General features: G+C 35.9%; 2 protein-coding genes and 1 long non-coding RNA gene across 7 annotated transcripts in view; 2 read left to right on the top strand and 1 right to left on the bottom strand.

The window, feature by feature from the left end:
* The window catches only part of LOC127858850 (uncharacterized), a 344,634-nt gene that overhangs the window by 41,510 nt on the left and 293,979 nt on the right, over nucleotides 1-9,145 (top strand). The gene's annotated exons all lie outside the window — the stretch shown is intronic.
* The window catches only part of LOC127858873 (ankyrin repeat and BTB/POZ domain-containing protein 1-like), a 344,964-nt gene that overhangs the window by 60,422 nt on the left and 275,397 nt on the right, over nucleotides 1-9,145 (bottom strand). The window lies entirely within an intron of this gene.
* Nucleotides 8,281-9,145, top strand: part of LOC127858932 (uncharacterized) — a 71,109-nt gene continuing 70,244 nt past the window's right edge. For both annotated transcript variants that reach the window (XR_008039200.1, XR_008039199.1), the window contains exon 1: nucleotides 8,281-8,320. This is a non-coding gene — a long non-coding RNA (uncharacterized LOC127858932). The remainder of the gene's footprint in view (nucleotides 8,321-9,145) is intronic.

Below are 9,145 nucleotides of genomic sequence, written 5' to 3'. Positions count from 1 at the left end.
TATTAGTCACTCTTTTTTTCTTTCGCGCAGTCTGGTCAGGAGCTTCCTTGTCTACTATAAAGTACCACGAGGTTTCTTTGTCTCTTTAGTTGACAGGGGAGCTCCTCCACAGGCTGGGTCGGAGCTACGCCGGAATACGACAGAAGACCCATTTTCGCCTGACCCTGTTGATATTGTTTTTAATATCGCACCTCATAATCAATGTTATTAAATGTATTATAATATATAGTCAACCTGCATTTAGTTGATGATGAGTTAATATTTAAATAAAACAACACATAATGTTCAAAAACGAACACTTAAAAACTCAGAACCCGCAACACTGGTAATGTACCTCATGGGAATGATTGATGACGTCATAGCAGACTTGATGCCTATAAACGCTATCCAGACATCCTGATTAGCTGTGCCAATTTATTTCAAATGGTATTCGCGGCCTTGTTATCACACAACAAGAGTGCCAAACTGTCACAAGATACGCCCGTTCGGAGGTTTTGGACACCATGCTTAATGCTTGAAATGCACTAAGTGACCTCGAGACCTAGTTATTGACCCGGCATGACCCATATTTGAACTTGACCTAGATATCATTTAGATGTAACATCTGACTAAATTTGGTGAAGATCAAATGAAAACTACTTCAATTAGAGAGCGGGCACCATGCTAAATGCTTGAAATTCATTATGTGTCCGATCGTGACCTCGTTTTTGACCCGGCATGACCCATATTCGAATTTGATCTACATATCATCTAGACTCAACTTCTGACCAAATTAGGTGATGATCAGATGCAAACTACTTCAATTAGAGAGCGGACACCATGCTAAATGCTTGAAATGCACTAAGTAACCTTGTGACCTAGTTTTTGACCCGGCATGACCCATATTCGAACTTGACCTAGATATCAACTAGATGCAACTACTGACCAAGTTTGGTGAAGATCGGATGAATACAATTTGAATTAGAGTCCGGACAAAGTGGCGCCGTTGAAAATGCACTAATTGACCCTATGACCTAGTTTTTGACCCGGCATGACCCATATTCGAACTTGGCCTATATATCAACTAGATGCAACTGCTGACCAAGTTTGGTGAAGATCGGATGAATACAATTTGAAATAGAGTCCGGACAAAGTGGCCCCTTTGAAAATGCACTTATTGACCCTATGACCTAGTTTTTGACCCGGCATGACCCATATTCGAACTTGGCCTAGATATCAACTAGATGCAACTGCTGACCAAGTTTGGTGAAGATCGGATGAATACAATTTGAATTAGAGTCCGGACAAAGTGATGCCTTCCGCCCGCCGCCCGCCGCCCGCCGCCCGCCGCCCGCCGCCAAGGGGTTTCACATAATACGTCCCGTATTTTATACGGGCGTATAAAAATCACTGCCGACTACAAACTCCATGAATGTCGACGAACACTAAACTAAACCTGGCACTTCCGTATTTCGCTCTTTTCATCATCGTTAAATGCACATAACGCCTTTAGGGTATCTGTGAAAATGGCGGTTATTAGGTGGGCGTAAAGTGCGGTACAAGATTAGCCTATGCAGTCCACACCGGCTAATCAGGGACGAACCTTTCCGCTTTATAATATTTTATGTTTAAAGAAAGTCTCTTTTTAGCAAAAAGCCAATTTAGTCGGAAAGTTTTCTCCCTCTAAGAACAATAATTGTGCCCCGCAACACATGATTGTTTTTGCTCAAATGAGCCATACCTCTTGTTATGTTAAACATCATACACATCATAGTTAAATATGGAGGTGAGCAAGTTTGCATGATGATTTACATATTTGAATCGCGCGCTGCGAAAAGGGAGTTTAATGCACGTTCGTAAAGTTTCGTCCCCGATTAGCCTGTGCAATCCGTTAATCAGGGACGACAATTCCCGCTTTTATGATAGTGTACGTTTTCGTTTAAAGAAAGTCTCTTCTTAGCAAAACTCAAGTTACGGCGGATGGTGTCGTCCCTGATTAGCCTTTGCGGATTGCACAGATTAATATGGGACGAAACTTTACGCATATGCATTAAACCGATTTTCTCAGAGCGCGACCCATTTTTAAATGTCAAGCTTCATAGCATTTTTACCCTTTGGGCTACGCATGACAGAAGAAAAAAGTATTTTTTCTATAAAAGGATGTCATAATTCTGCTTATTTGTACAATTTGGATTGTTACGAGTTGACGTTCTGGTTACTGTTTGTAAATTTAAGCCCTCAACCAACATTGATTATTTGAGAGACTATGGCCAATCTATTTGCCTCCACACTTATTTAGGGAGAATGAAGTGGTTACTTAATGGCATTTTAAATCGTAATTGCTTAACGTTTGTTTTCTGTTGTATCGTTCATGGTTTGCCGTAAATTGAAAAAAAACATTAGTTCATTGTGGAACCAATGAACATTATATGAAATTTCCTACATGAAAGCCAGGGTGGTCTCAGTTAAAATACCCCACCTGGGCCCCATTTTATAGGCCCATAACGGCCACTCAGTGCCAGCCCATGAGCGTACTATGTGAACTATAGCGGTATAGCGGGGCACAAGTGCAACATGGGCCCGCGTCATATGTGAACTATAGCGGGTACAAGTACAACATGGGCCCGCGTCCAATGTAAACTATAGCGAGTACAAGTACAACTTGGGCCCGCGTCCTATGTGAACTATAGCGGGTACAAGTAAAACATGGACTCGTGTCCCAAGTGAACTATAGCGCGACACAAGTGCAGCATGGGCCCGCGTCCAATGTGAACTATAGCGGGTACAAGTACAACACGGGCCCGCGTCTAATGTGAACTATAGCGGGCACACTTACAACATGGGTCCGCGTCCAATGTGAACTATAGCGGGGCACAAGTACAACATGGGCCCGCTTCCAATCTGAACTATAGCGGGGCACAAGTGCAACATGGGCCCGCGTTCAATATGAACTATAGCGGGGCACAAGTATCACATGGGCCCGCGTCCAATGTGAACTAAAGCGGAGGACTAGTACAATATGTGTCCTGTGAGGGACCAAATTTTAATCTTATGAGCATACCAAACTCATTTGGGATCATGCAAGGAAGCTTATGTGAGTTCACTGCAAAAATTGCAGTGTAGGTCACAGTAGGCCACCCAGTAGGTAAGACATGGAAATTACCTGGGCTTATATACATAACGGACCTGGTATATATTGGTAGAAAATTAGATTTCGCTTTCCGAGTTCGATCTTCAGGGCATGAAGGTTATACTTTATCTAACACGTGTCCTTGTTATAAAAGTACTGTAAAACTATTCAGATATGAAAGTTTTGTTGGTATATTAATTTAATGATATTTAAAAAAACGAAAAACCGTGCACAATATCCTTTAATAGTTCATATTATAGGTACTCAACTAAATTAGTACTTGTTGAATAATAGTTGAAAAAATGTTATGCACTTGCTTCTAACATCTACTGAGACGTAAACCACGTCTCCAGTACAAGTAGTAAATACAACAATTATACAATAGACATACATCATATTATCATTATAGAAAATGTTCAAACGAATGATGATATGTCGACTACAACATATAATTATTTAGTGTTTTATCCAATTTGCTTAAGCGAATCACAAATAAAAAGACTTCACATAAAATTAAAGGGCAATAACTCGAATGAAGACAGGAAACCAGTTACCACAATTGGATATCAGATTGACAAAGTTACTCCCCTTTGACTGCAATTTTTATTCATCATTGTTCAATATGCCAGTGTGTATTATGTGTGTGTTATGTTATTAAAGTTTCGATTGATATGTCAGTTGCTCGGCTTATAAATCAGATTCAGATGCATATTTCGCTTATTATGATTGTTGCAAAACATTCACAAAATGTTACTAAAATAAAATTACAATTTACTTAAAAAGGTAAGCACATTTTATTAAAACTCTGACAGTTCATATCAGTATTATCTCATTGGTAAGTTTTTTACGAACTATTTTGTACGCATCTACATTAAAATTGTTGACGTTAAACCATTCCTTTTTCTGATGTAATGAACTTCTAGTTACGAAAAAGGCTTATTTTTACTAAAACGGATATTGGGTGAGTTGCAAATAGAAGCTTTTGTAAAGTCAATGTTTAATCTATGAATTATCTCTCTAATGCATGCTCCTTTGATTGCTATAATTGAAGAAGTATTGTTGGTCATTTCGATTTCTCATATAGGCCCCATCAGTGTGTCCCATAATTAGGAAAAGATGAGCCCAAAAAACGTGATATTGTACTTTCTAAAAGTACATACACCATCATCCTAGAATTTCGTTTACAGATTAGCGTTGTTGAGAGGATAATGTACGACCTACAATTTTTACCAAATGTCAAAGATCAATTCTGACAATAGAATATAGAAAAAAGGCTAATACGGGACAAATATGGGACGCATGTCTAGCTTGAAATACGGACAAAGACTGGTTTCCCTTTACTTTGCAGAATGGCTCTGTGGATGGCATGGTCAATAGAGAAAATGACACTAAGATAAAACATGAAGCACTATCGGAAAGAGATCGCAATAGTAAAACATGAAGCACTATCGGAAAGAGATCGCAATAGTAAAAGAGCGAAGTGTGTTCTTACCAGTGAATATGAAGGACTGGAAGATAAAAAAAAGAAAGAGACAAGATGATTCCAGCAAACATTATGATAAATTGAAGAAAATGCACACCTAAGAAGCAAAACGTCAAAATAAGACACATAAAACAATCACATTAAGAACATATTGAATATATAAAGTTGAAATTCAACGGGATTTAAGATAATAGATGTTTCAGAAAAGCGTTCAGATATGTTTAGTAACAAAAATGAATCATTTAAGAAACAGACAAAACGTTTAAAACATTTCCAGCTAGTTGGTGTCAAAAGTTGCTTGAAAAACAAGGTTATCAAGCTCGTCAAGTCAAATACATGAGTCAACAACATCCGCAACAAAAGTTCTACCTAAGGGGATCCCAGGACATCGACTCCAAGAACTGAAACAACGGTTAAGTTAATGATAAGAAATGTATGTAAGGCTACAAACAGTGTAACATACCAAACAGGCAACTCGATAGTCTTCAGCTTGAAGAATAATAGAGAAAAGAAGAAGAAACACAACATTCGTCGACAATTATGAGCTTAACTCGTCAAGAAGTAGAGATGAATGGCACAAGTAAGCAAAGAGATGGGATTTTTGAAAAAGAAAGTAAGTGAAACCACACGTAAGAAAATCTCAAACTGAAACATGATTAATCGGAACGGATATTTAAGAAGGGAAATATATAAGTTGTATAGAAAACACCTCTAAAAATATTTATTTAAGTTTTTTTTTTTAATCATTGGGGAAAACCTTTTTTTATAATACAGTTAACTAAATATTAGTGATGTTATTCGATGCTGTATGGAGAGCTATGCTCAGTATCAATGTACATATTTCCCCTCAACACTGAATGAGAAAACAACTTCCACATGTTTACCAAAAAATGAATCATATAGTAAGTTGAATCAACAGTAGCGTCTACTCTTTCAACACACTTATCTTGTCAAATTTTGAGACAAACCCAATCAAAAAGACGAACACAATTGTGAGAAAAAAACCCCGCAAAGAACAACCTTATTGTTTATTTTAAATTTATGAAACAGTTCCTTTTACAAGGGTACATGCCGGACATTTTTCGGCGTAAGCTGCATAAGCCAGCTTTTCACCTTAGCCTGACCTTTGTAAGTGTCCAATAAAATTCCAATAAAATTTCCCGCGGCTAGGTACGAATGAATACACTTCATTTATTCCATTGGCTGATTTGAGTATACCACCAGAACATTGGAAACATATCCGCGTCTTTGTAACACTGTTTTACTGTATGAAACAATTTTATCTCGAATGAAAAGGCTTAATAGATAGAACAGTTTTACACTCAATTCTCGACATCAATACAGTTTGTGCGTACACCTTTTATTTTCAGAGTATTACCAGCGCAAGAGCGTTTATACTTAAAAGGCTATGTTCTCATATTTAGTACTTACTTCCTTATTCCTGTCAACATGTTAACATGTAAAAGTATAAAGAGCAATGGAAGCGAGGCCTCACTTTAAAGCATTGCATTTCAACCCGCGAGGTATATCGGGTCAATTCGCGGACATTCAGAGTTTATATACAGGTCATCACCGGAGTTGGCGGCCAGTAAAATAATCGTTATATAATTAAGACGCTATCCGTGAACTAGGTGACCTGGAATTTTCTTTAGACCAGAAATATGTTAAATGAAGATATTCAGCAATATAATTATGGTATGTAAATAATAGATTCTTAATGTGTTTTTAACAATACAATGATAAATATTATTGTTGATAAATTTAACAATAATTATTCGTCCATATTGCTTAATGTACTAAAGTGATATTATGAGCATGTAACAGTTTATAGGTGTCTATCGCAACCGTTGATTATTTTTGATGTTTCTACTTCATATACACTTATATTAATTAATGCAGCATCATCATACTAAAACAATATACCAGAAAGAGAAAAATAATGCATTTGAATATCAACCGTACTTTCGTTTGACAACTGATCATGCGTTTACGAGTTGAACCTAAATTTAGTTTTAGTGCAGATTTGTTCATACGACACAAAGACACGAAATTGTTTTACGGATCATTTCAGCTTACAGGACTGGGTGGGTCACGTAAGAATATCGAATATAAAATATATTTTTATAAACAACTGGTAGCAAGGTGAGTTGCAGATAATTAATCAGTAACCACATTTTAACTAACTATTTTGACCTGTTAATTCTTTTCAGCTCTATTCAACAGTGCAAAATGCCCATAATATCACTTAAAGCATTAGCACGATGATAATTGATACTGTTAATAATCGAATCAAATAGCAATGCCCGACAAACCACTAAAACAGGTTTGTTCAAAGAACGCGCCTATAAATACGGATACTTCTCGTGTGGCCGGTTGACTCATATGTTTAAATTTCACTTCCATTCTTCTTTTGGTTTTCTGTTTTGTATCTATAGGTTTATGACCAGCAATATGTTATAATGTAAAATAAGCCGCGAAAACTCCCCGTAACATCCCGTACTGCGTGTGATGCAGCTAAGAACTGCACAGAAAAAGACATTCGCTATCCTTGATCTCATTCATTAAACTATTTACGCCGTATATCTTTTTTAAAGATATTTCTTGTTTTCAATGTCATGAATCTATAATTAAAAATGCACATAAGATACATTGATAATGTAACATAATATGTAATCAATACGATACAAAATATTCCTCGAAACTTGTAACGTAAGGAATGGGTGTGGTATACATTTTCAAAACGAGTTTATCTCGTTGACATGACAAATGGTGTGTGAAATAATATAAAAGCAAAAGTACATATGAGCCTCGCTCTTGGAAAACTGGGCTTAATGGATATGCCTAAAGTGTAATCGAAGTTCGCAGTCCGAACAAGCTTATCAGAGACGACACTTTCCGCTTGAAAGAAATTTCTTTATTAAAAGGAAGCATTTTCTAAACGAAAATCCAGTCTAGACGGAAAGTGTACTCAATCCAGTCTAGACGGAAAGTGTACTCCATAACAAGCTTGCCCCGACTTCAAAGGCTAATCGGGGACGACACTTTGCGCACATGCATTAAACTCCATTTTCCCAGAGTGTGACTCACATCCATAATATTAGATGATACATCGATTAATAGGTGTACGAACAATTTATTGTTTGGCATATTACACTTTGATAATTAACTCATATTGACGAAATGGCGGCAGCATGTATAGTCTTGTTCATATCTTTTCTTAACTACTGTATTTACTGCACCAATTTGCGATGAAAACCGTCGAACCATTCTATGATATATTAAGCCATTTATTGTCTATTCTATGATATATTAAGCCATACATTATGCTATTCTATGATATATTAAGCCATACATTATGCCATTCTATCATGTATTAAGCCATACATTATACCATTCTATGATATATTAAGCCATACATTATGCCATTCTATAATATATTAAGCCATTTATTATGCCATTCTATGATATATTAAGCCATACATTATGCCATTCTATGATGTATAAAGCCATACATGCTTACATTCTATGAAAGATTAAGCCATAAATTATGACATTCTATGATAAATAAAGCCATACATTATGCCATTCTATGATAGATTAAGCGATTCATTATGTAATTCTATGATACATTATGCCATTCTATGATATATTAAGCAATATATTATACAATTCTATGATATATTAACTAATTAAGCCATACATTATGTCATTCTATGACATATTAAGCAGTACAATATGCCATTCTATGATTTATTAAGCAATATATTATACAATTCTATTATATATTAAGCCATACATTATGCAATTCTATGATATATTGAGCCATACATTATGCCTTTCTATGATATATTAAAGGGATCTTTTCACGCTTTGGTAAATTGACAAAATTGAAAAAAGTTGTTTCAGATTCGTAAGTTTTCGTTTTAGTTATGATATTTGTGAGGAAACAGTAATACTGAACATTAACCATGCTCTAATAAAGCCATTATATGCATCTTTTGACGATTTTAAAACCTAAAAATTATAAAGCGTTGCAACGCGAAACGATTGAATAATTTGGAGAGTTCTGTTTTTGTCGTTAAATTTTGTGAAACTACGAAGATTGCTTATATAACGTATAAAATACGTCAAACATGTATACTCGGAGGAATAGCTCAGTAGGCTAAATCGTTTTTACTTCGGGACTCTGGCAGGACTCCAGGGGTCACTGGTTCGAAACCTACTCTGGGCAATGTTCTTTTCCTTTTTTTAATTTTTTTCTTGATTTTTTTACTGGAGCTTTTATGATCAAATGTTTACATTTATCAATATAAAGCATTTAATGAATAAGTTAAAAAAAATGCCAAAATCTGTGAAAAGGCCCCTTTAAGCAATATATTATGCAATTCTATGATATATTAACCCAAACATTATGCCAAGCTATGATAGATTAAGCCATACATTATGTAATTGTTTGACAGATTAAGCCATACGTTATGCCCTTCTGTAATAGATATAAGCCATACATGATACCATTCAATGAAATATAATGCAATACATTATGCCATTCTATG

This window comes from Dreissena polymorpha, chromosome 1, assembly GCF_020536995.1.
Source record: "Dreissena polymorpha isolate Duluth1 chromosome 1, UMN_Dpol_1.0, whole genome shotgun sequence".
In the NCBI taxonomy this organism is placed as follows: Eukaryota; Metazoa; Mollusca; class Bivalvia; order Myida; family Dreissenidae; genus Dreissena; species Dreissena polymorpha.
Note: the sequence above shows the minus strand (reverse complement) of the source record. Positions and strands in the feature narration are given on the sequence as shown.